Source organism: Lithobates pipiens, unplaced genomic scaffold, assembly GCF_037356315.1.
Source record: "Lithobates pipiens isolate NorthernLeopardFrog02 unplaced genomic scaffold, aLitPip1_a1.2 Scaffold_3, whole genome shotgun sequence".
Taxonomy (NCBI): domain Eukaryota; kingdom Metazoa; phylum Chordata; class Amphibia; order Anura; family Ranidae; genus Lithobates; species Lithobates pipiens.
This window is the reverse complement of record NW_027507790.1, coordinates 211,280,966-211,306,746: the sequence shown is the minus strand read 5'-3', so window position 1 is coordinate 211,306,746 and position 25,781 is coordinate 211,280,966.

The window sequence follows — 25,781 nt, the reverse complement described above, 5'->3', positions numbered from 1 at the left end:
TCACAACCAATAGTAGCATTTTGGAGGCGTGGTGGCGGAACAACCTCCAACACTACTGCACCTTGTCCTGCATCCTTCCCAGCTGCCAGAAGAGTGACCCAATGGGCCTTGAAAGACAGGTAACGTCACTGTCCGTGCCTGCTGGACCATGAGTCAGTGGTAATATGCACCTTACCGCTGACCGCCCTGTCCAGCGAGGCAAGGACATTGCCTTCCACATGCCGGTAGAGAGCTGGAATCGCCTTCCGTGAGAAAAAGTGTCGTTTGGGGACCTGCCACTGAGGAACCACACATTGTACAAACTCACGGAAGGGGGCCGAGTCTACCAACTGAAAAGGCAGCAGTTGAAGTGCTAGCAATTTAGGCAAGCTAGCATTCAACCGCTGGGCATGTGGATGGCTGGGAGTGAACTTCTTTCGCCGGTCCAGCAGCTGGGGCAGGGACATTTGCCTGCTATAATCTGACGTGGGTGTACTGCTAGCAGAGTGCCCGGAAGCACTTGGCTGTGACACACCTAATTCTACACCTTCATTCCTCTCAGAGCAGGTTTCAGAGAGGACTGAAGGTCTAGTGGGGTTGGAGATGCCAGCTGATGAGGAGCAAGGATGTGGTGCCCAAGCGGCTGATGTTTTGGCCACGCGAGATACGCTTGAGACATATGTTGCAAATAGCAACGGTGCGATCTGATGCACTCGTCTCAAACAAGGCCCACACCAAAGAACTTTTAGAATAACGCACAGAGGCAGCGCCCTGCACAGGCGGAGCTCTGCAGTGTGATTCAGTCGGTGTGCTGCCCCTAAGCTGGCCCCCGGAGGGCATCCTGCCTCGTTGGACATGTGCCTCCTCCTCCTCTCTCCTACCAGGCACCCACGTGGAGTCAGTGCCCTCATCATCCCCTCCCTCTTCATCGCTGTAGCAAACCTGGCAGTATGCTGCAGCTTGTGGAACATGACTGCCAGATTGCTGTGCTTCTTGAGCATCCTCTCTCTCTGCGCTCACGCTACTGCCTTCCTCTAGCTGAGTGTCATCATCAGAGCCCACCAAACACTGGGCATCCTCCTGGAGCATGTACCCAACACTGTGCTCAAAGAGTTCAGGGGACTCCTCAGGAGGACGTGGTGGGTCTAGGGAAGGAGTCACTGATGATGACATTGAGAGGAGGGAAGACGATGCGTTGGCAGCTGCTTTGCTAGTACCCTGAGCCTGGGTGAGAGAGGATGAGGAGGATGAAGAGGGCTTGGTCATCCACTCTACCAAGTCGTTGGCATGTTGCGGCTCAACATGTCCAGCTGCCGAAAAGAAGGACAAGCATGTCCCATGGCCATGTGCTGATGATGACGATGCACCGCGTCCACGACTAGCACTGTTGTCTCTAGACACAGAGCCTGCTTGCCCTCTTTTATCGGCTCACGCCTGTCTGCCTCTCCTTGCTGGCCTTTCAGACATGGTAATGGCCTGAAGGGAGATGGGAAAACCAGCAATTGGGTAGTGTATATTGTGCTGGAGGCACACACAACATCCACTAACTCCTGCAGATGGCAGATGGCTCAATTAGAGAAGAGTTATGTAGGTGGAAATAACGGTGTATACTGGGTTCAGGGCACGCAGACAGCACGCACAATCTCCTACAACTGACTGCAAGCTCTATTTAAAATGAGCAAGATAGCTAGCTATATAGGTGAATATAGCAGTGTATACTGGGTTCAGGGCACGCAGACAGCACGCACAATCTCCTACAACTGACTGCAAGCTCTATTTAAAAAGAGCAAGATAGTTAGCTATATAGGTGGATATAGCGGTGTATACTGGGTTCAGGGCATGTAGACAGCATGCACAATCTCCTACAACTGACTGCAAGCTCTATTTAAAAAGAGCAAGATAGTTAGCTATATAGGTGGATATAGCGGTGTATACTGGGTTCAGGGCATGCAGATAGCACGCACAATCTCCTACAACTGACTGCAAGCTCTATTTAAAATGAGCAAGATAGCTAGCTATATAGGTGGATATAGCGGTGTATACTGGGTTCAGAGCACGCAGACAGCACGCACAATCTCCTACAACTGACTGCAAGCTCTATTTAAAATGAGCAAGATAGCTAGCTATATAGGTGGATATAGTGGTGTATACTGGGTTCAGAGCACGCAGATAGCACGCACAAGCTCCTACCGCTGACTGCAAGCTCTATTTAAAACGAGCAAGATAGCTAGCTATATAGGTGGATATAGCGGTTTATACTGGGTTCAGGGCACGCAGACAGCACGCACAATCTCCTACAACTGACTGCAAGCTCTATTAAAAAAGAGCAAGATAGTTAGCTATATAGGTGGATATAGCGGTGTATACTGGGTTCAGGGCACGCAGACAGCACGCACAATCTCCTACAACTGACTGCAAGCTCTATTAAAAAAGAGAAATATAGCTAGCTATATAGGTGGATATAGCGGTGTATACTGCGGTCAGGGCACGCAGACAACAACCACTACAGAAGAGCAAGAACGCAAAATCGGCCGATAACGATCAGTGTATACTGTGTTGAAGGTACACAGAACACCACTAACTCCTACAGACGCCAACACACTACACAAGGCCGCTGCGCTGGCGGCCTTATATAGTGTGGGGCGTGTACTACACAGCCTGAGCTATGATTGGCCACAGGCATCCTGCCTCTGGCCAATTATGGCTCTCCTCGCTGCCGGCGCTGTGATTGGCCAAGCATGCGGGGTCACAGTGCATGCTTGGACAATCATGAGCCAGCAATGCACTGCGATGGCACAGTGCATTGTGGGCCGTGAGCGCCACACGAATTTGGCGCGAATGGCCCATAACAATCGGAATTCCCCGAACGGGCGAACAGCCGATGTTCGAGTCGAACGTATGTTCGACACGAACACGAAGCTCATCCCTAGTCAGCAGTAAGCTGGATTTTACCGCTGACTGATTTGCCCAACGATGCCAGAACATTCCCTTCCACGTGATGGTAGAGAGAGGGAATGGCCTTACGTGAAAAGTAGTAGTGCTGGGAACCTGCCATTGTGGTACAGCACATTCACAGAAGGGGGCAGAATCCACCAGGCTAAAAGGCAGAAGTTGGAGAGCCAACAGCTTTGACAAGATTGGATTTAGACACTGGGAATGTGGGTGGCAGGAACTGAATTTTTTTTTCTGCTGCAGCAGACGGGGCAGAGAAATTTGCTGGCTACAGCTGGTGGTGTGCTGCTGGCAGATGTGCTGCTAGGACCTGAAACACCCTGTGCTATACCATCATCCCTGTTAGTGGAGGCTGCTGAGAGGTAAAGACTCGGTAGAGTAGGGGCAGACTGAAGTGGGTAAGGAGGAGGAGGAGGAAGGACAGATTTGTGCCCCTTTGTGTGTGGCTTTTAGGTGCTCTTGCCAATGGGCTGAGTGGTTGGATGTTAAATGTTGAAGGCCTTGTTAAGCATGTGGTACCCAAATGGTTGGTGTTTTTGCCACGTTTGACATGCCTGAGACACAGTTTGCAACTGTGCAATCTGCTGCAGATGTGCTGAAAAAGGCCCATACATCTGAGCTTTGGGGAGTGGGCCAGGAGATAACAGCTGCAGAATGTGATGGATTAGGGTGGCTGCTCTCTACTCTTTCTTGATGTTGGCGTCCTTGGCATCTCACATTCAGTTTCCTCCTGTGCTCTCTCCTCCATCTTCATCATTACCACTGGAGACACTGCAGCTTGGGAAACATGAATGCTAATCTGTCTACCAGTTTTCTCCCTCTCTTCAGGCTCATGTTCCTGTCATCCACAACCACAGAAACAACATCTAAATCCAGTAATGGCTGGGCAACATCAAGGAGCAAATGGCTGACACTGTGGTCAAATAACTCAGCTGACTCCTCAATGGCTGATGTTGGGTCTATGTCAGGAATAGATGTGGACAAGGAGGCAGGGAGGCAGGGAACTGCACACTTGTCTCTGCTTGCATGACAGAGGATGGGGAGGATGAGAAAGATTTTGTAAGCCAGTCCACACACACTAAACTATATGGCGTTAACGCACTCAAAAGTAAATGCCGTTAAACTGGCAGTAACACACAAAATGATATGGTGTTAAACTGGCAGTAATGCACAAAATTATATACCATTAAGCTGGCAGTGAAGCGCACAGAACTATATGGCGTTAACCTGGCAGTAACGCACACAAAAACCACATGGCGTTAAACTGGCAGTAACACGCAAAACTATATGGCGTTAAACTGGCAGTAAAGCACAAAGAACTATATGGCGTTAAACTGGCAGTAATGCACACAAAACTATATGGTGTTAAACTGGCAGTAATGCACACCAAACTATATGGCGTTAAACTGTCAGTGACACAATCATAGAAGTAAATGGCGTTAAACGGGCAGTAACGCACAAAACGATATGGCGTTAAACTGGCAGTAATGCACACAAATCTATATGGCATTAAACTGGCATTAACTCACACAAAAGTAAATGGCGTTAAACTGTCAGTAATGCACACAAATGTAAATGACGTTAGACTGGCAGTAATGCACAAAACTATATGTTGTTAAACTGGGTGGTGAGCGTCACTCTGTCACCGCCACCCTGGAATGCAACGCGTACGGAACCACGTGACTACGTGACGTCACCCGCATCCTCCGCTTATCCTCGTGGCCACTACGATTATTGTATCACTGTTGATCCTTAGCACTGGAGAACAGTGCTGATTAATGTAAGTGCAAAACTTTTAACAAATCTGTGTTTACTTTGCCATACGGAGAGTACTATTACTATTTATTGCTATTTCATGTTCGCACGCTGGAATTCTGTGGAGCTTATGTTTGAGATCTACATTGTTCAGAAGTATTCCCCCAGTATTCCCCCCAGCTAAAGTGGAGTATTGCATTTTCCCTTGGCTAAGGGACCGCTTGTTTTGACCCTATTGAAATTCAGGGGTCCATTGTATGAGGTGAGCTGCTAGCACTCTCAACTGGTGGAGGAGATCACTTGGTTGGAAATAATGTCTCACACCGTGCTTGCTTACTGATAGGATCACCCTATACGGAACCACGTTGGTGCTTCTATGGACTTTGTTTTTATGTTTCTGTATATCATTATTTTTGTATGTGTTTTGTTGTGTTGTGCTGCACTGCTTTTTATTTATACTATAGACACCCACCAGGTATGAAATTTAAAGAAATATTACACTTTTATTGTTTCACTTTAAGCATTATTAAAATCACTGCTCCTGAAAAAACGCCCATTTTTAAAACTTTTTTTTGCATTGATGCATGTACCCTGGGACAGGACCCAGGTCCCCAAACACTTTTTATGACAATACCATGCATATAAGCCTTTAAAATTAGCACTTTTGATTTCTCCCATAGACTTTTAAAGGGTGTTCCGCGGCTTTCGAATTTGCCGCGAACACCCAAAATTGTTCACTGTTCTGCGAACTGGCATCGTCCCAGAGCAATTTGTCTATACTGCGAGCGGGAGGTGGTTAATGATCTTTTCTTACCTTAGACTGTAAGCTCCTTGAGGGTAGGGACTGATGTGAATATGCAATATATATATATGTAAAGTACTGTGTAAATTGACGAAGCTATATAAGTACCTGTAATAAATAAAAAATAAAATAAATGTAAAAATATTTTTGTGCATAGGTGTGCAAACCATACACCTGCATCCAAGTCTTAAACAAAAACAAAACAATTATGCTTCCTTTTTGCTTTTGTGTGCAAGAGCCTTAATAGTATATACAATATTCACAACTAGAAGTCATATAACCAGCTTAATATTGTCTACAAAACAGATTACCTCAAATCACGTGTGTCAATTATATGTTTCTATTTTATGTTTCTCTTACAATAGCAGGGCAGTTCTCAGTATGCACTCAAAAAAGTACAAATTGTATGGAATGCTTTTTGCATATGATATCAATAAAACCGACAATGAAAAAAAAAACTATTTGCATAGAAATAAAAATTTCCAGTCAATCAGACTTTTCTTTATTACCTGTGCAAAATGATATTCCTTTAAAAATTCAAAGACTGTTATTTAATTAAACTGTTTCCATTTTGCTGGATTCAATAGCCTGGGTGTTTTAACCTTCAAGTTTGGAGAATTATCAAATAATTCTTTATATAGGAGTAAAATTCTCTTCTCCCAGCTATACTGATCATTTTAGGTAGATTGCTAGTGAGGTAGATACAAGTAGACACACATTTGCCAATCCTGCTTCTGCTTATGAGGACTACAGGACACCTCCCCTCCTCTTATCCAAAGCATCTGGTGGAAGTTATACTGCCTTTACAGGGAGAGTCATTAAGGGCTGATAACTGCATTGGATTTCAGTGCAGCAAAAGCAGAGTGCTCAGGAAGTTAGAAACACACTAGAATTTGAATACAAAAATGGAAATTCCCCTATTTTGGAACGTTTTAGGCACTTTAATCATATAATCATATAACAAGTAGAATTCATAAAAAACAGGTTTTATTAATGCATTACTGAGTAAAAGAAACAGTAAGACAAATGTACATGGTTTGAATGGCTAAAAATACACCAACTGATATATAAGACGATGATAAAGTCTGGTTTCCTCCGCCCCACACATTTCAGAGAATGCGAATCTCCTTCATCAGGGATGTAAGAGGTATCATTGGTAATAGATCAAATGCTGTTATAGATGAACATTATATGTTGCCTTTAAAAACAGAGTCTCAAAAATGTCCACTTTTCCACCCAACCATTTAAGTACCATATTTTGTTCTATTGTCCTTTTTTCATTTTTTCATTTGGGACAATATACGCTACTTAAAAGTAGTCACATGGCTGAAAAAAAAAAAAAAACATTCCTTTACTGTTTAAAAATGTTGTGAATTGTGTCAAATGGACCTTACCTGTCTTTATTTGGTCAAAAATATTCCAACAATATCCATAGTGGCTGTGTCAAAATGCAACTCCAAATAGTCCAAAATGTCCCATTTAATCTCATATATCCCACGCCAGTTAGCTGCAAAGTAGCTTAAGGAATGCCATTTGTACCATTCTTATCTATACATAAATGTAATATGAACATGCACAGTAAATACCAATGTTTTTATAACACTTTCACATGGCAGCATACTAGTGATAGAGCTCCACCTCTTGACCACTCCCTCAGGACCAGTGAATAACATAAATGAAGACCTGGTTAGTCACCATTCCATTCTTCCTTTTTTCCTCATACCTCCAGGCATCAGTGATGAAGTAAGGAATTTTATGTTTTCCCCCCAGCGCTGAGCAGTAATTGGCTGGGTTCAAACCTCACCCAGTGCATAGTCTCAGTGCTTGGGCTGCTAACATTGTGCTATTAAGCCTGAGAGACTTTTGTCTGTGTGGTCTTAATGAGTCCCTGCAGTGTTTCCTCTTTAGGAACGAAATCTGCCATTCAGCATGACTTGCTTCTGGAGCTTTGGGGGGGCCAGCCTGTCATTTCCTTTTCTAGGGGCTTCCTTGTCCGTTAGGCTATGACTTTACCTGTTTTATTCAGTTCCTGCTCTTCTCTCTTCTTTTTTGGTTTTAGGTAGGTTTCGGGTGAGTGAGGAGTGGGCCGCACCATGCAGTAGGTGTCAGGGTATCCCTATAGGCGTGCAGCCACCCAGCACCATGATGTCATAGGGCTGCACTAAGTCCGCACATGAGCACTGGCTGACAGAAGCTCTGGGCACCATTTTGGTTCTGGGCAAAGTGATTATTTTTGCCCATAAACAACAGGAGTCTGGGGGTGGGTTTTGCCTGTCCCAGGATCACCTAAGAGTGCCAGTGGGGCCATTGTAGGATGGGCAATATACAGTCTCCTGACTGTGTCTTCAGACTGTGAAGTTGGTTCCTGGATCCAGTCTCAGCAACCTTCTGTGTCACCATCTGCTGGTATGAACATTTTCTGTACTTAAAAAAAAAGGGTACATTCTTTTTCTTTGGTTTGTTTCAGCTGTTTGCTTTGTTGTAGTGTTCAGACTTTCATGTTAGAAGATTACTGGCAATCTCTATCGTTCTGTTTCTCTTTTCAGCTATCTCTCTTTTTCTACTGGCCATCCCTTAATCTCTACTACCATGAGTCAGCCACCCCTTATGTAAGACCCTCAATACTTAAAGGTAAGGGGACCACCAGTTGGTAATTTTTTAGGTGTCCTTAAAAGAGTGCCCTCTAATGAGGTTTGCTTTGATATGTTTCAACTCCACACGCTCACACTCTCGTTGTTAAAGAACAAGAGAGGTCAGGCTTTTTCAAAGGAGCATAGCTCCAGACGTCGCTCCTGGTCAAGAAAAAAATAAAGATCCAAAAGAGCATGTCACGCCTCCTCTTCTCCAGAGCAATACAGATGTCCTAGCAAGAAATCAGTCTGGGCTTGTGGCGCTGTCCCTCTATCCAATAAATTGGTGTGCAAAGACTGTCTAGAGGAGTCTGCAGTAGACAGGGAGCAGGACACTGTTCAAGTCTCATCATTACTGAAGAAGGTAGTACGAGATTCCTTGTCTGAGTTTACCTCAGCCCATCCATCCGCCCCAAGGGTCCCTTTGGAAGATCAGTTGGGGACTTCAGGAAGCAGTGACCATGTCCAGTGTAAAAAAAGGTGCACCCACTCAGGAGAAAAGCTCCAAGGAAGATGTCTCTGCTCCTCTTCCCCAGAGCCAGCGCCCCAGCAAGAGTCCTGCAGGGCCCGTGGAGCAGTATCTATACCCAGGAGGCTGGTGAGTAGACACTGCCTGGAGGAGTATAAAGCTAACAGGTAATGCCAAATGTCTTTATTGTTGCAACTGTTACACTTGTATTGGAAACTGTTGGAGACTGTTGCCATAGGAGACAGTGCTCTTATCCATGCAGATGTGCGTCTTGAGGGACGCTTTTCCCTGCGTGGCTCTCCGGGAGTTTACCGGGTTAGCATTACACAGACACATTTGGATGCCCCAAGGAGAGTGGTAATGTAGCGCTCAGAGTGCGCTCGTGGGTGTGGTAAAAATGCCCTTTCTGACATCATCAAAACAGCCACCTTTGGCGGCAACAGATTTGTGTATGACTATCTCGGTTACTTGGGGAACCAAAGCCTGGTCCAGGTAATATGTCCCAGGTGGACTAAAACCCAGACACTTGATTCAAAACCTGAACTGTCCGGCTGAATCCTGGTGGCACACTCTAGGTGTCTGGCGCCCATGAATCTACTTTGCAGAGTCTGTTTGCTGGCTAAGTGGGTGGCCCTTCTGTCTAGCAGCACTGGGGTTGTTGGTTCAATTCCCCAACATGCTAATGCTTGTGTTGAAGTTTATATCTTCTCCCTGTGTGGGTTTCTCACCACAATCCAAATACATGCTCTTTACCTACTATGCCTTACGACCCACTCTATGTGGAGGGAGGTCAACAACTAAAGGCTCTGGAGGTTCTCATTGGACTGAAGGAGTCCTGGGTCCTTGCTACATATATTATAGATGCAGCAGTCTGCTACTCAAAATAGGGAGGCTGACCAGGAAGTCTCCCCTAGTTGCTTATATAACCACTGGAGGGGCACCCCAGCACTTTGGCGGCTAGAGAGATCATATGGTTGAGACCCTGGACTGAGTATTGCTTCCTAGAAACAAAAGTGGGGAAGAATGGAAGGGGATTGAGAAAAATGCCCGTATAAACAGGCTGTGTACCCTGAACAAGCTAATGGTCAACCTGCTTCTACATACTGTAGCATCTGAAAGTGCAGGCAGACCAGCAATATCCAGTCCATGTACTGGGTGAGTCTAATGGGAATGGTTTAATAATTATCAGCCAGCTGTTGCACCTGCAGGACTATGAGGAGAGTGGCAGGGTCTACATCCCTTTAGATAAGATTTCCTATTGGGAGTATCTTGCAAAAAAATCTATTTTTGTAGCAGCGGATGCCAAAAATGCAGACTTCTAGGAAAATTAGTGAGCCAGTCACACAAGTGCATACCCAGAATCTTAAGGTAAGACCCAGAAGGCACACTTCACGGGTTTCTGGACAGCATGCTGTACACAGCCTTGGATGAAGGTATCAGACATTTATGGTCATTTCCAGAGAATCCTCACTGCTCCTCCTCAAGACCATTTCTCTCCCATGGAGCTGCCAAGTGCATCACAACAGCAGGGTGGCTGGTACAATGCTTACAGACACCTCAGACTCAAGAGGGATTGCAGGTTTTCTACCCAATCCTGTTTGGCGTTCACGGGGGAGGTTGGTTAGTGTTCAGTTGCAGATCAGAAGAGGCTGAACCCTTTTGGGCCCTCTTTGAGATCTTTAAGACGGAGATCATTAAACAGTATAACCACATGGCTGGGGGCTGTTGCTGGATCATCAGGATGCCTATCCTATCCTCACACTTTAGAGGGAAAGTAAAGCTAACCTTTCTCCATCCCAATAATTGGTTTACAAATGGGAGCTCTGCTATTTCCTCTGTTTTATTTCCATCAGAGGAAGTGGTGACAGTCAGGAACAGATTTCTGAGGACGAATACTTCCGCTTGTTTGATGGCTTCTCAGTGCCTCAGTCATCTGGGCACAACGTCACCATGCATATAGATGATTCCTGGGGTGCAGGGGCACCTGCACAAATTTCAAGTAGAATACTTAGTGCAAGGGAGGAAGCAGGATAGAACACAGTAAATAAATGTTACTCAGTATGAGTAGTGGTCCGCGGTGATGGAAAGACCTTGAGGAAGTCTCGGTCTGTTAGGACCTTTAGACTAGAGAATGGCTACGAATCATGTCTGCAAGGCAGCCGGGAAGATGTACTGTGAAGGACTTTTGGTCAAGGCAAGCAGAGATTCCCAGCCAAGGAGGGTAATCTTGAATGCACTGGGGTTCAAACAGCCCTTTTAGCACTTTGGCCTTACTACACATAGTCAAGGAGGACCAATCTCCTTGCAGTTTAGCAACAGGGCAGAAGTCACCTATATTCAGCTCCAGGATGAAACTCGCAGAAATATGCTATTGAGATAGCAGAAACCCATAACTCCTGGGGCAAAAAATCACCAGCAAAATTTTGGAAACAGTTCACCTCCCAGCGGTTGCTTTTGAACAAGTACAAGCTTCCCAGAGCACGAGTGGGTATATGACCCAGGTCTTCTGTGAGCTGGTCCACAGGTGGGGCCTACCACAGATAGACCTCCTTGATTCCCACAGTAGTCACAAACTTTGGTCTGATTTTGTCTGTACCCCAGGGCGCAGGGAGCAGATGCTCTGGTCTCTCCCTGGGACTGTGGTCTGGCCTGTGTGTTTTCCCCAACGTTTGCCCTTGGGGCTGTCGGGGGAGAGCATAGTTGTCATGGCCAGTCTTCCGTGTTAACCTGGATGCCCTCGGTTTACCCTGGTCATTAATTTCAGGATGAGGAAGACATTTCCCCTCTATAATATACGCAGACTGGGTCTGCAAGCAGGGGCACTAAAGGGGGAGGATGGGCAACCCCGGTTGCTCCAGTTTCACTACAGAGTGATCTCTACTCTTGTTGTGTGCGAGAAGACATTCTACTTACACCATCTAGGTCTAATTCTTGCTTTTTCTTGGTAGGGCGAGACATTGATCCTACTGCGTTTCCAGTGTCAGCTGTTCTATTCTTTCTCCAGGCCTTAATCTATCCTCACATAGCTCATGAGTGTGGGCTATATTGACAATAACACATTTGAAAGGACCAAGAATCCTTTAGTTTGCACAACTTTTGAGGGCAGTCGTGAGGAGTCAGTCACCAATAGGCTTGTGCAATTCGTTTCGTAACAAATCGAAATTCGGCCGAATTTTGCATCTTTCGGGCATTCAGATGCATCCGAATGTCCGAATAAAAAAATAACAAATTACAACGAATACGAAAGAAATAAACCGAATGAATTCGAATGAATTCGACATGATTCGAAATGATTTCAACCGCATTCGAAATTATTTCAACATGATTCGACATTATTTCAACTGCATTCGAAATTATTTCAACATGATTCGACATTATTTCAACCGCATTCGAAAATATTTTGTGACCCAACTTTAGGGCCATGTATCTCAGGGTCACTTGGTGCTAGACACTACAAATTTGGATATGTTGTAGTGCTAGTATTATTGTGTTTGCATACCAAATTTGGGGTTTCTAGCTATAAGTGACCCCGAGATATGTGGCCCCAAAATCGGGTCGCAAAATGTTATTAGTTATTAGAGCAGAGAATGACATTTTGAGACCCGATTTTGGGGCCACATATCTCGGGGTCACTTATAGCTAGAAACCCCAAATTTTGGTATGCAACCACAATAGTACCAGCACTACAACATATCCAAATTTGGAGTTTCTAGCACCAAGTGACTCAAAGATTTTTTCGAATGTGGTTGAAATAATGTCGAATCATGTTGAAATCATTTCGAATGCCGTTGAAATAATGTCGAATCATGTTGAAATCATTTAGAATCCGGTAGAAATATTTTCGAATTTGGTTGAAATCATTTTGAATGTGGCCGATTTTTCGAATTCGGTAGAAAACTAAACGAAATCCGAAAACAAATTTAAGGAAGTTAACGAATATAACTAAATGAAATTAATGAATTAACGAATTAAAACGAAACGAAACTAAACAAATTTTTTCCTTTTGCACATGTCTAGTCACCAAGGAAGAAAGATCTATTGCAGTTGCTGGATCTCATATCAGTTTAACCGTTTGTTCCAACAGAGCAGTGTTCGGTTCAGACCATCACTTACAAGGCAGTATCAAATGCAAGAACTTTAAGCAGAAGGTTATCAGAAATTCAAGCTCTTGGAGCTTCAAAGTATATATATATATATATATATATATATATATATATATATATGTAGCGTTGGACTACTGAAGTGCACGCGCTATGCGTTTTTCAAAGTTAAACTCTACCTAAACTGCAGTTAGGTTTGGGTTTATTTGTCTAAATTTGACTTCGGCATCAGTCTGACTGGACTGTGAGATGTTCAGCCACAGGGGGCACTGTCTCTGGTGGCAGGCGTGGAACTATGGTCTGGTCAGGTGCTTAAATTACTCTCTCTCTGAGCCAGGTCAGAGGGAGTGGCCCTCTTGCTGTGCCCTCTGGGAGAGAGTATTTAAGATGCAGACGTCACGTGTTTCGGGGTTACAGTCCAGTATGATGTGCTGATTACATGGTCCTGGTCCTCCTGACCAGCCCCCAGGAAGGCTATGGCCTGGGGTGCGGATCCACCCGACTTTAATGCCTCGGGGCTGGCTAGCCCAAGGCAAGGAAACTAAAGGAGGATTCTGAGGTGGTTGGGTGCCGTCTCCGGGGGAGGAATGTTTAGAAGAACACCACGTACAGGTTGGTTTTCTTAACAAGAGCCTGGAAGGGCTGAAGTAACCGAGAGAATCCGGTCTTGTGGATATCACCAAGCGGGCTGAAAGATCCAGGTATCCTAGAAGTGTTCTAAAGCTTAGTTTGCTTACATGTTCTGCAACAACGTCTGTGACAAAGACTTTGTTCCTGAGTAAGCACTTTGTTGGCTGCTAGGCCTTGTGAGAGAGGGACTGTCCAACCTGAGTGCTCATCCAGCTGCGAATGGCTATTCTCTGGATGCAGTCAAAGTAAGCAAGTTCTTTAACGTTTTTTGGACTTTCAAATTGAGAGTACATGAACTTCATTTCCAACCCTCTGATCCCAAGTTGTAAAACTGTTCAATGGTTTGAGTTTTGCAAATAAAATCCCTTCAAGTGGATCTATTGTCAGTCTCAAGTTACTGGGTCATCTACCACGGGAAATCCCCTAGACGTGCAACAAAGAAAACGAAAGGTAACGGTAAGCCCAAAAATATCCAGCAGCTCCTTCGGGGGTTAGTGCGACATATATATATATATATATATATATATATATATATATATATATATATATATATATATATATATATACAGTATATATTATTTTCTTTACAGAAAGAGTAGAGTTGGATCTTGTAGATAATTCTGCATGCATCAAACGTAGCAACAGACTGCTATTTACCAGACAGCTGGACATTGCCTAAACTTTACAGAACATCACACATGAAAGTCACACGTACTATTAATTTTCAGAACTTTAAGGCTGGGTTCACACTGCAGCGGTTTATGAGAACGGATGTGATTCGCACCGCACTGCAGTGCAAATCACATCCGATCTCTGTGCGATAAGAGTTCAGCCATACAGATAGTATGGCTGAATTCGCATCGCACACGGCCCAAATTCGCACAGGACCTTTTTTTTGGTGTGCAGCACAATTGGATCGCATGGGTGTTCACACCATGCGATCCGATTCCTGTCCGAGTGTGCAGATTGCACTGCGATATGCAAACTGATCTGGGGGTGTCATTAACGTTTCACTGACACTCCCAGCAGTTCGCATAGAGCAGTGTGAACTGCCGACAGGAGGTATGCGATGCGGGAACCCACCGCGGATTCGCGGCGTTCCCGCATCGCTGCAATGTGAACCCAGCCTAAAGGAGTATCTGTCCACAATTGTCACTTTCAGGTCATCTAAATAAACCTTTTGTCATTCCAGTTGGGAATCATCAAGGGAAAGAGGTTACTGCCTGGATCCTAGCAGGCTTGGTTGTGTATAGGACTAGAGGTTGCGAGCCTCCATCAGCGGCGGCAGAGCACTCTACCACGGCGGTTAAAGCCTCAAAGGCAACACATTCAAGAGAATCTATGGTGCCTATCTGTACAGGAGTATCACAGTCGCTCCAACATTCCTACTCAAATTTGACGGAATAGACCCGGGGGCCTTGTCATCAGGGGACTTTGTAGGAAGGACTATTCAGTCCTCTGTCTCATCCTAATTAGAAGATTGGTTTGACAAATAGATCCCACTCTGTTAGCTAGTTATTTATCACTAATATGCTGCCATGTTTGCGTCAGGAAAACAGAAAATTGTATCAAATACTTACCGTAATTTCTCTTATATTCACTGACCGACAGAGCTGCTCTCTTAGCCATTGGGTTGTTATGCCCATCCAGCCTGTCATACAGTCATCAGTTTTATTTTGCCCAGTGAAGGAGAAGGACCTAGGAACCCCGCGGGCCCATCGGTCCCTGCTTTTTTTCTGCAGAAGCGTGAATTTTTGCTCAAGATGATTGATCCTGTGATGTGCTATCAACAGCCGGCTGGGTGACAGGCTGGATACTCTTATCCTTGTAGTCTCCCCAGTCTGGCCATCGAAACCTCAGCTCCAGAAGTGGTCGTGAGCTTTTATGCTCCGGGGCATACATATGACCGGGCTACTGATGTCTGTGTCACAGTATGCCGGGCCAGCAACCACCCTGTACTGATCAGTGAGTAGGTCTGTGATGGAATGTCTCCCAGCTCTTCAGGACTGGTAAGTACAGCTCTCCCTGTCTCGGCGGGGCTGAGCAGCTGGGCATTCCCTGGGAGGTCAATTCAGGGGTCCCTCACCTCTCTCTCTTCTCTCCCTGTCCCTATCTTCCCTCCCCCCTCCCTGTGGGGGATGCTGCATGTGGCTGCTGAGTGGTGTGTGTCTATGCAGGGGCTCTCCGGGGGGGCTCTCACCTGGGGGGGTTGCGCTGGCTAGCTGTGTCCTGCATCCTGTTCTTCATGCCCCTGGAAGGTGTCTGGGAGACCATGCTGATGTCCTGTGCAGTGCTGTGCTCACCGCCATTGATTTCTCCCTGTACCTCATGGAGCTGCTTTTGGCTGCCATTTTAGGTGTGGGCAAGGGCAGTATACTCTCTTAAGCTTCAGCGGCCATTTTCCTGGTGATTTCATATATAGGACGCTGGCGGCCATTTTCTTGAAACCTGAACACATTTTTTAGTGTTCTCTAGCGGCAGCATGTGCTCCTGTGGTCTCACAGCCATTTTTCCCTGTTTTTATGTCCTTGTGCTGGAAGCTGGACAGACATTTTCTTGAAGCCTGAGCACACTTCAGAGCGGTTTTAGCGCCATTTGCAGCTGCTTTAACCGACACAGCACTGTTTCCTCTGCACCTGGGAGCAAACAGGGACTACAAGCACTACCTGCTTGTAGATCCAGGTGAGCCAGTCGGTCAGGGATTCACTGATCTGGTGGCTGAGGTCCGGGAATTCGTTCCTACCTCTGAAGTGGACAGTGATCACAAGGGACACCAGCCTATCCGGCATGGGTGGAGTGATGGGGATTCAGTCGGCTCAGGGCCTCTGGTCGGCGGAAGAATCCAAGTTGCCGATCAATCTGCTTGAGCTAAGAGAGTTCAGGGTGTGCCTCTCCACATGGTCGATGAGACTTCAGGGGCGTCCGATCAGGATCCAGTCAGACAACGCCATGGCTGTGACATATGTCAATCACCAAGGGGCAACAAGAAGCTCAGCTGCCGCACGGGAGGTCGCTCATATACTTCGGTGGGCAGAGCGACACGTACCGGCCCTGTCGGCCATTTACATCCCGGGGTTGGAGAACTGGCAGGCGGACTATCTGAGTCGCCAGATGATGGACCCAGAAGAATGGGCATTGCATCCGGAGGTATTCAGGCTACTGTGCCTGAGGTGGGGCACACCAGACGTGGATCTTCTGGCCTTCTGTCTCAATTGGAAGGTGTGAAGATTCGTGTCCAGGACAAGAGGTCCATGGTCAGACGCGTCAGATGCACTAGTAGCTCCATGGGATCAGTACCAGCTGATCTACGCCTTTCCTCCACTAAAACTGTTACCATGTCTGCTTCGCAGAGTGGAGGTCGAGGGGATCCCAGTAATACTGATTGTCCTTGGTACGCAGACCTAGTACGCCTGGTGGCAGACGCCTCATGGTGACTGCCGTTACGAGGGGACCTTCTGTCTCAAGGTCTAATTCTCCATTCTGCTTTACCATTGCTGGCTTTAATGGCATGGCTATTGAGAGCCAGGTGTTGAGGAACCGGGGTCTATCGGACTCGGTGATCCCAACTATGTTGAGGGCGCAGAAATCTTCTTCTCAGAGAAGAGGAGAAAGGATGGCATCCACGCTCCTTTTCCATATCCAGGGTCCTGCTGTTTCTTCAGCAAGGAGTAGACCAGAAATTGGCGTTAAGCACCATTAAGGGGCAAATTTCAGCCTTGGCTGTCTTTTTTCAGAGACCCCTGGCAGCTCACTCATTAGTGAGTACCTTTTGTTCAGGGGGTGCGACATGTAGTCCCTCTGATGCATCCACCGTTACCCCCGTGGGATTTTAACCTGGTGTTATCGGTGCGTTAAAAAAACGCTGTTTGAAAATATCAGGGAGATTCCCTTGGTCACTCTTTCTCAGAAAGTGGTCTTTCTAGTGGCTATCACATCGGCCAGGAGGGTTTAGAAACTGGCGGCTTTGTCCTGCAAGTCGCCTTATCTGGTTATCCACAAGGATAAGGTGGTGTTGCGTCCGCAACCGTCTTTTCTGCCGAAAGTGGTCTCGGCTTTTCTTATCAATGAGGACATTGTGTTACCATTTCTGTGTCCTAAGCATAAACACCCTAAGGAGGTGGCCCTTCACGCTCTGGAGGTGGTTTGAGCTGTTAGGGTGTATTTGCCACTGCTCCCTTTCGGAAGTCAGACTCATTGTTTCGGTGGCTGGTCCAAAGAAAGGCAAGTCTTGATGGCCAACATTTCCAGGTGGATCAGACAGATTGTAGTGCAAGCCTACGCCTTGAAGAGGCAGGTACCCCCCTTTCCGGTCATGGCCCACTCCACAAGGGCAATCAGAACATCATGGGCCTTTCCGACATCAAGTGTCTGTCGTGCATGTGTGTAAAGTGGCGACCTGGTCGTCTGTCCACGCGTTAACCAAGTTCTAAAAGTTAGATGTCAGTGCATTGGCTGATGCCTGTTTTGGCCGCAAAGTTTTGCAGGCGGCCGTATAGTTGCAATTGAATATGCAATTTATTTTCCTTTTTCCTGTTTTTTCGGTAAAAACACAGTACCATTAAGTTAATTCGCTGTTGCATTACATTCCGCAGTTTTTGGTGCGGTTGTGGGTAGTTACTCCTGTTGAAGGTACCCTGGTTTTGTGGTGGATTTCCCCACACACTGTTGTTTTTTGTGGGCAACGTTTTCACTAGTTCCCACTTGACATGGTGGATGAAGTTTCTATGCTGTTTTCCCACCCCTCGTTTAGCACCGCTTGGGGACCTCCCAATGGCTAAGAGAGGAGCTGTGTCGGTCGGTGAATATAAGAGAAAATAGGATTTTTTGTACTCACCGTAAAATCCTTTTCTCTGTAATTCACAGACCGACACAGCACCTGCCCCTCCTTTTTCTCTTTATGTTATACTGCTTGTTGACGTACTGATGACTGCATGGCAGGCTGAGTTGTTGCCCAAAGGACCGCCCCCTGGGCGGAACTTAAGAGTTCTGAGTGTTGTATTACAACTAATGCCTAGTATTCTCCTAGTAATGGGTATAACAACCCAATGGCTAAGAGAGGAGCTGTGCAGGTCGGTGAATTACAGAGAAAAGGACTTCACGGTGAGTACAAAAAATCCTATTTTTCCTTTCCTGGTGCCAAACCATGGCAGCATATGAGCCCTCCCATGTGCATTCCGGCATGTGGCTTTTTACAAAGAATGGGGTGGTGGCTAACCAGGTCTTCATTTATGCTATTCACTGGTCCTAAGGGAGTGGTCAAGAGGCGGAGCTCTATCACTAGTATGTTGCCATGGTTTGGTGTCAGGAAAGGAAAATTACGGTAAGTATTTGATACAATTTTCAGTTTTTATCAGTGGGAGCTTCTTTTGTAAATGAGCAGATATGCTATTTTACTTATTAGGAAAAACATACTAAGTTTCTTTTTTTTTTTTTGTGTGCTTAAATGTTGCGGCTTCTATTAATTCTTTGAGATTTATAATAAAAGCTTGTCAAATCATTCCATATAACCTGTGAAATATGTAAAAAGAGGAGCAAATATATATGTTGTGACTGCGAAGAACTCCTGTCTGAGGGATTATCTCAGCTAAGTAAGTGTTGATAGCTAACTGAGTCATGCACTTAGACAAAAAACGAATGGCCCCTATTACCACTTTTTTTAGCTTCTAAACCTTTTTGCATATTTTATAACTGTTGAAAATTTGCAGAAGTAATCTTTTAAATGTAATGACTGTATTGTTTAATTAAATAACAAACTCATTTGGTGCACTTCTGACACCCTTTTACAAAGATTCAAAAAAAGAAAAATAGCACAAATGTTTTTCTAGAGCTGCTAAAGACAAAGTTTTTTAAGATTACTAACTATTGCCAGTGAAAACTCTCAGCTTTCATTTTATGAAACGGGAAGGTTTTATATCTAACAATGAGTTAGAAAAATGTTCTTGCCTGTGCCAGCACAGCATTAAAGGTTACCTGTGGTTTACCCAAGCGAAAGGTTCACTTTAATGCTGCCCCTTTAACAACATTATTAGCATATACCTTTTCCAGCAGGAGAGAGAAAAGAAAAGGCTTGTGTAAGCTTTAGTTGGATCTCCAATTAGAACTTATACTGGAATGACTGTCTCCCCACCAGTATGGGCCAAGCACCATGGAAATGGAAATAAGAAAGGCTCTGCCAACTATAACTTGCAAGTGGAAGGTATTCTTTAAGTAATATCGATAAATTCACTTGGGTTAATAATTACAGCACTGGAATGATTTAAAAAAAATTATTAAAGTGTTACTAAAACCAGGACCCTGCATTCACTATATCTGATCTCCCACAGTACATAGTAAATATATAGTAAATATAAACTACTCAATACCTTTTCTCCTCAGCGGTATATAGCAGTCTTGTGACTTCTGTGTCGTTTACACAGGAATCAGTGCATTTGTATAGCACTGATTGCTGTATAAATGACAAGGGTCCCAAAAATGTGTCAAAAATGTCCGATGTATGCGCCATAATGTCGCAGTCATGATAAAAATCGCTGATCGCCGCCATTACTAATGAAAAAAAATATTAATAAAAATGGCATAAAACTATCCCTTTTTTTGTAAATGTTATAACTTTTGTGCAAACCAATCAATACACGCTTATTGCGATTTTTTTTACCAAAAATATGTAGAAGAATACGTATCGGTCTAAACTTTGGAAAAAAATTTTTTTTTATTATAGCAAAATGTAAAAAATAATGGGCTTTTTCAAAATTGTCGCTCTTTTTTTGTTTATAGCTCAAAAAATAAAAACCACAGGGGTGATCAAATACCACCAAAAGAAAGCTCTAGTTGTGGGAAAAAAATGTAAATTTTGTTTGGGAGCCATGTCGCACGACCGCGCAGTTGTCAGTTAAAGCGATGCAGTGCAGAATCGCAAAAAGTGGTCTGGTCTTTGGCCAGCAAAATGGTCCGGGGCTTAAGTGGTTAAAGCTTGTACGAGGAATTTGCATTCTACTCTGACTGTCCTATGAGGCTGTAGGACCCCCCTGATTTTCTGTCTAGACAGTAGTGATTGAACCTGTGCTAATTACATACACCCTCCCCACAAAAAAAAATAAAAATTTCTAGCAATACACACTAAACTGAAACAACAAAAACTCTCCAAAAAACACTCCAGCAGGTCCAAGGAAGGGGGTCTGTCCCCCAAAATCTTTCAGCATTCCAGTTGGATTTGGTCCTATGACAGCCACATCACGTTTGGTTGAAGGATTTGTGATTTATGCTTATTGATATTATCTGTCTGTGAGTATCCTTTTGTCTTGTGTGTCGAAATGCATTTGTCTATTTCAGTGATGGCGAACCTTGGCACCCCAGATGTTTTGGAACTAAATTTCTCATGATGCTCATGCACTCTGTAGTGTAGCTGAGTATCATGGGAAATGTAGTTCCAAAACATCTGGGGTGTCAAGGTTTGCCATCACTGGTCTATGTTAATGCATGAGGTGTTTGCACCCTCCTGTGTGTTTTTTGCAGTGGAGACACACCAAAACTGAGCATGTGCAGAGTGCCTCCATGGCTCTGTTCTATCAGCTAATGGATTGGGGACAGGAAAAGAAGGGGAGGATCAGAGAAGATGGGATCAAACAGCCTTTTTACACAATGCAAAGGATTAACCCCTTAGGTTCCACAGTGAGTATAACAAGCATGCTTTACTGCATATACAGACTGATTTTACTGTTGTGGGTTTAGTAACACTTTAAGACTTCAGTCTAAGTATATTACACTGATAGCTATCATGTGTTAAAATACCACTAGTTTGGATCTAGACGGTTCATGGCAAGTAGACCTTCACCATTGATCCTTGATATGCTGGGCTGTTCTACCCTTTTTTTTTTTTTTTTTTTTTTTTTAAAGGGTGTCTACTTCTAGGTTACAATTTTTTTTTTTTTTTGGTTTTGTCTAGGTTACAATTTTAAATTTTTTTTTTTTGTAAATGAGTAGACTAGAGTTGCCACCTCATCCCTTTAAACCCGAACACATATGAATTACACAGGTTCTGAGGCTAATTTCATGCAGATAAGGCACCAAGTGAGTTTAATTATCACCTTAATCAGCCACAGAAACTGTGCAATTATAATATAATATAATATATATTGCAGTATAAGCAAAAACAAAAATATATTTAAGAGTGTAAAATTCTACACCAGCGATAAAAACCTAAAGCATCAATTTTCTGTATATATATTATTTACCATGCTTGGGAGAAAAGTGGTGGTCCATATGATGACAGGCAGGTCTCTTCCATTGCTAATGACAAATTATAATAATAATAACACATCTGGATAAATTAGCAAAGATTAACCACTTGCCACCCGCAATATAGCAGAATGACGGTGATAAAGTGGTTGTGTTATCCTGACCAGACATCATATGACGTGATCAGGATAACACAGCCGCCACGCACCCGCGGGGGTGCACAGCTCAGCGATCGGAGGTGCTGTGTGTCAGTCTGACGCACCGCAACTCAAATCATGGTATGAAGCTATGACAGCTGTATAGCTGGAACCGTGCAGTCCATCTGACATTTACCATGATGTGCCTGCTTTTATCCGTTTTCGAGCGAGTGCATTACTACTTAATTTAATATGTTACAATATTGCTGCGCTTAGATTGGTGCTGCTTGTCTGTTTTTCTTGTAGCCCCATCATTAATGGGGCTTCAAGTCAGTGCCCTATCAAACTGCCAACCAGTGACACCCAGTAATGCCTGTCAGTAGCTCCTCATCAGTGCTGCCTATCCCATGCCATCTATCAGTGTCCATCAGTGCTGCCTATCGGTGCCAACAGTGCTGCCTATCAGTGCCGCTTATCAGTGCCCATGAGTTTTTTTTTTGTTTTTTTTAGTTATCGCCCTTTTTTCATTTATAGTGCAAAAATTTAAAACCACAGAGGTGATCAAATACCACCAAAAGAAAGCTCTATTTGTGGTAAGAAAATTATAAAAATGCTGTTTGGGTACAACGTTGCATGCCCGCACAATTGTCATTCAAAATGCGACAGCGCTGAAAGCTAAAATTTGTCCTTGGCTGCCATAGAAGTGGTTAACACCATATGAACCTAGAACTGCCTGGAATTCAAATGTATTAGCCATTCTTATACAATAAATATGTACAGTAAAACATAAAATGTGTGGTCTGGTGCCCCCCAGTGGTGCCCCTCCATTCCTAATATATATCCATACAAAACACTCAAATATGCCCTGGGACTTTAAATGAGGCGCATCACCCAAAATCATTATGTACATAATAAACATGGTTCAAGTTTATTGATAAATGAATAAAACACTCTTTACATACAGTGCAATTGGTTGAGTGTAACGCTGATTTGTAGTAATTACATAACTGTAGATATATATAAAAAGTACAATATATTAGGACATGGGGGCAAGTAGAGGTAGATGCAGCATAGGTGATAGCATATGTTAATTAATCTATGCTGCATACACCTCTGCTTGCCCCCTTTGGGTTTTCACGTGTCCAATTTTCACAGGCCCCTGACCAGACATTTCCTAGCAGGTCACTTATTGGAATCATTGCCTTGTGCATTCAATTCAGTGGTGGCCCTTGAGGTCTGTAACTACAACATTTTTTATCAATTGTGGCATATATCTTACACTGATGCATTGTTACTTGTATTTACTCCTGAGGAGGGGGAGTGTTGACTAACAAAACGCATTGAGTATTCAAGAGGCAACTTTTCATCTACATATGTCTTAATATATGTAATGAATGTCTTCTTCATGTATCAATGAACTTTAACCATGTCTATCATATACATAATGGTTGTGGGTAATGCACCTCATTTAACCACTTCCCGACTGTCGCACGACGATGTACGTCGACAGAATGGCACGGGCAGGCATAAGGGCGTACATGTACGTCCCTGCCTTCCCGCGGGTCGGGGGCCCGATCGGGCCCCCGCCCGGTGCCTGCGGCGGTCGGTATTCGTTCAGGAGCGATCCCGGACGAGGGGGCGGCCATTCATTCATGGCCACCCCCTCGCGATCGCTCCCGACGAATAGAAATCGTTCGTGACATCACTTCCTCTCCTGTAATGTAAACACAGGAGAGGAAGTGATGTAATCTCTCCTCCGTGTCGGTATTTTTCGTTCCGACACCGAGGAGAGAGGATCGGTGAGTTGCACCAACACGACACTACACAGTAGAACATGCCAGGCACACTCACACCCCCCCGATCACCCCCCCAATTACCCCTGCCCCCCAGTCACAGTGACACCATTTTTTTTTTTTGCATTGGTGTCATTTGTGACTGTAATAACTGTTAGGGCAGTTAGGGTTAGCCCCCTTTAGTTCTAATGTACCCCCCTAACCCCCCCAATAAAGGTTTAACCCCGTGATCACCCCCCGTCGCCAGTGTCACTAAGGCTGGGTTCACATTGCAGCGGTTTATGAGAACGAATGTGATTCGCACCGCACTGCAGTGCAAATCACATCCGATCTCTGTGCGATTCGAGTTCAGCCATACAGATAGTATGGCTGAATTCGCATCGCACCCGCCGCACCCGCCGCAAATTCGCACGGGACCCTTTTTTTGGCCCGCAGCAGAATCGGATCGCATGGGTGTTCACACCATGCGATCCGAGTTTGCAGATCGCACTGCGATATGCAAACTGATCTGGGGGTGTCATTAACATTTCACTGACACTCCCAGCAGTTCGCATAGGGCAGTGTGAACTGCCGCCGGGAGGCATGCGATGCGGGAACCCGCCGCGGATTCGTGGCGTTCCCGCATCGCTCCAGTGTGAACCCAGCCTAATAAGCGATCATTTTTCTGATCGCTGTATTAGTGTCACAGGTGACGCTAGTTAGGCAGGTAGGTATTTAGGTTCGCCGCAGCTTTTTATAGTGCCAGGGACCCCCATATACTACCGCATAAAGCCCCCTGATTGCCCCCTAGTTAACCCTTTCACCAGTGATCACCATATAACTGTTACAGGTGACGCTGGTTGGTTAGTTATTTTTTTATAGTTTCAGGGCACCCGCCATTTATTACCTAATAAAGGTTTAACCCCCTGATCACCCGGCGGGTGTCATTTGTGACTGTAATAACTGTTAGGGCAGTTAGGGTTAGCCCCCTTTAGTTCTAAGGTACCCCCCTAACCCCCCCAATAAAGGTTTAACCCCGTGATCACCCCCCGTCGCCAGTGTCACTAAGGCTGGGTTCACATTGCAGTGGTTTATGAGAACGGATGTGATTCGCACCGCACTGCAGTGCAAATCACATCCGATCTCTGTGCGATTCGAGTTCAGCCATACAGATAGTATGGCTGAATTTGCGTCGCACCCGCCGCAAACTCGCACGGGACCCTTTTTTTGGTCCGCAGCAGAATCGGATCGCATGGGTGTTCACACCATGCGATCCAAGTTTGCAGATCGCACTGCGATATGCGAACTGATCTGGGGGTGTCATTAACATTTCACTGACACTCCCAGCAGTTTGCATAGGGCAGTGTGAACTGCCGCCGGGAGGCATGCAATGCGGGAACCCGCCGTGGATTCGTGGCGTTCCCGCATCGCTCCAGTGTGAACCCAGCCTAATAAGCGATCGTTTTTCTGATCGCTGCATTAGTGTCACAGGTGACGCTAGTTAGGCAGGTAGGTATTTAGGTTCGCCGCAGCTTTTTATAGCGCCAGGGACCCCCATATACTACCGCATAAAGCCCCCTGATTGCCCCCTAGTTAACCCTTTCACCAGTGATCACCATATAACTGTTACAGGTGACGCTGGTTGGTTAGTTATTTTTTTATAGTTTCAGGGCACCCGCCATTTATTACCTAGTCTCACTAGTGTACCCCTAAATTTAGGGGTGTCTACTTTCCAAAATGGGGTCATTTGGGGGGGGGGGGGTTTGTGCCATCTTGGCATTTTATGGCCTTCAAAACTGTAACGCCCTTAGAAAGCCTGAAGGCGGTGCTTGGTTTTCGGGGCCCCGTACGCGGCTAGGCTCCAAAAAAGTCCCACATATGTGGTATCCCCGTACTCAGGAGAAGCAGCAGAATTTATTTTGGGGTGTCATTTCACATATGCCCATGGCATGCGTGAGCAATATATCATTTAGTGACAACTTTGTAAAAAAAAAAAAAAAAAAAAAAGTTTGTAATTTTCACGCAACTTGTGGCAAAATATAAAATATTCCATGGACTCAACATGCCTCTCAGCAAATAGCTTGGGGTGTCTACTTTCTAAAATGGGGTCATTTGTGGGGATTTTGTGCCATCTTGGCATTTTATGGCCTTCAAAACTGTAATAGGTAGTGAGGAGTGAAGTCAAATATTTACGCCCTTAGAAAACCTGAAGGCGGTTCTTGGTTTTCGGGGCCCCGTACGCGGCTAGGCTCCCAAAAAATCCCACACATGTGGTATCCCCGTACTCAGGAGAAGCAGCAGAATTTATTTTGGGTTGTCATTT